Here is a 2,578-nt window from a genome sequence, read left to right on the forward strand (position 1 = left end):
GGGAAAAACATTTTAAGTCACCTTTCTCCTATCCTTTCTTTTTTCCTTCGGGTTTACGCCTTTATCATCCACCTTTGCTTTTTTTTGGGTCCTCTTTTACTGTGAAAAGCAACAATTGCCTTCTCCCTTTTTCTTTCCCTTCTTACCCCTTTTTTGGGGTTGACATCCACCTTCCCGTTTAATCTGACAGTATCCTTTTAGAGTGGAGTCCTTGGCGTCTTCTTTTTTCTATGCTTCCTTTTCAGATGATGCAACGGCCTTTTCCCCTCCTTTGTAATGGCTGCCGTCTTCCCCCCCTTCGTAATGGCTGCCCTCTTCCCCCCCTTTTTAATGGCTGCCTTCTTCCCCTCTTTGTAATGGCTGCCCTCTTCCCCCCCTTTTGTAAGGCTCCGTCTTCCCCACCTTTTAATGGGTGCCTTCTTTTCCCCCTTTCCCGCAATCCAAAGATGTGTGGCTTTCTTTTTTACCCCCCTTTTCTTTTTGAAAGGCAGAGGTTTTTTTTTGCTTGACTTTTATCTTCATTTTTAATGGTTTACTAATTGATGAATCTAGGGCTATGGAAAAAAAGAAAAAAAGAATGTAGTTACTATTTACAGGATTCCAAAGATAATTAGATATAAATTACAGGCAAAACTTTTGATAAAATCAGTTTTACTGATTTGATTTTTGTAGTGTCATTGACTTTAATTTTCTTCAAAACAAAAATTATTTTTTATTTCCAAAATTTAATTTAAAAAAATGAACCATAGATCTATTACATTTTTGTAATGTAAAAAAGATTTGCAAAGGATTATCATTTAAGGAAACAAGGCAATTTTAAGAGAAATTTGGTTGGGTAAAATACCAATACCCGCAAAAATTTTGGAAATTTTATAGATTACAATTTATACCCTTCCAAAGTTGGGAAAAATTTTAAGTCAAAATGTTGTATAAAAGCCTTAGCACTGAGGGATTCCTTGGTCAATTCTTTTGTTTTTGTCATGGGGATATTCCCGAAAACTTTTATGTTTCAGGTAGGTTTTAAGAAAGCATGTAAAAAAAAAATTTTAAGGGGGGTGTGAGATGTTCCATGAATGAGAGTGCAGGGTGCCGATTCGAAAGCAGGGGGCAGAAAAGGTGGAAAGGAATGAAAAAAACTTTTTGCTACACTTAGAAAATTTTTTATGCAGGCAAATTTGGTGGAAAGAGCTTGTGGGCCATCAAGGTGTTTGCAAGGGTGCCCAGCACCTGGCAGCACAATAGCATAAAGGTCAACAAAACAACCTGAAGTATACCCGACAAGATGAGCTTTGGGTGATACCTTATTTGGTGTAAACTCTTGGTGTATCAGTGCACAGTTTTGTTTTTCCCCATATTTTCCCCCAATTCCCTGTTTTACTTTATGCCCCCTTTTTACTTTGGCCGGTTTGTTGGACAAGTATTTTTCCCCACCATAATTCCAAGTATGAATAGTATGTTGAGGAATTCATCAGTATCAAGTTGTGAGCTTTACAAATATTCTGATCAATTAACCATTTTCGGCAATCTGGTGTTTAGGTACATTTACTGAGGTTGGTTTTGATGTTGTGCACTTTTACGTGGCTTTAATGAAAATCACTGAAGTGGAACAGTTTTTTTAAAAGTGGAGTTTTTTAATATTCTTCCACGTTATCCAAAAAATTATATGATTTTCGGCATGTGCAAAATTTTCAGTTAAAATCCCGGGAACCAATGGTGTATCACTTTACATTTTAAACTGTTTCTTAACTGATAAAAAAAGCGTTCATTTTAAAAACGCAGTATCACAAAATTAAAGTTTTTTCTCAAACATCAACTCATAAATTATTTCAATTTTCTAAATAAAAATACCTTTCCCAAGCCCCACACTTACCCGGGCGTAACAGCACTTTTATCCCACACGTGTAGCACCGACTGTGCGGGGTGTTTTGTTGGAGGATTGGGGTTTTTTTGGAACCCGAGGAATCCGGGAAAAAGAGCGACTTTTTTTAAGCTTTCCTTTTAGTTTTCGCTAAATCTGAAGTTTTGGGGAAGGATCTTTAGTTAGTTCCATTTATTCAGCCATTTTAGGATATTGTTTGATAATGAAAAACTTTTTTTAATCGAATTAAAAGTTTCTTTTAGGAAAGGTGTTTTTTTTTGATTCGGGCAAGGGATCTTTTTAGAATTTCTTAAGGATTTATTGAGAATAGGTCTTTTTCCCATAACATTTTTCCAAACTGAAAAAAATTTTTTTGGATTTGTTGAGTTGCCAAGAATCTTTTGTATTTTTTGTATAAAAAATATAATATTTGTTTTTTTTCTCAAAAAAACTTTTACTAGAGGCTGCTCTCCGTAGCACTTTTTTAGAAAAGCCGAATGAAAAGGAAAAAAACTGAAAAAAAAACGAAAAACATTTTTAAAAAAGGAGTATTACATGCGATTTTTTTGTTTTCCCTTGCAAACGATATGCAAATGCAAAATTACATTTTTTTATTTTTGGGGAGAAGTATTATCCCAAATAGTGTTATCCTCCCTTTTCCTCACATTAAATAATGAAAAAAAAATTGACGGCCCCAAACCCCAAAGCAGGCTGACATCC

Source organism: Penaeus monodon, chromosome 33 (genome assembly GCF_015228065.2).
Source record: "Penaeus monodon isolate SGIC_2016 chromosome 33, NSTDA_Pmon_1, whole genome shotgun sequence".
Lineage (NCBI taxonomy): Eukaryota > Metazoa > Arthropoda > Malacostraca > Decapoda > Penaeidae > Penaeus > Penaeus monodon.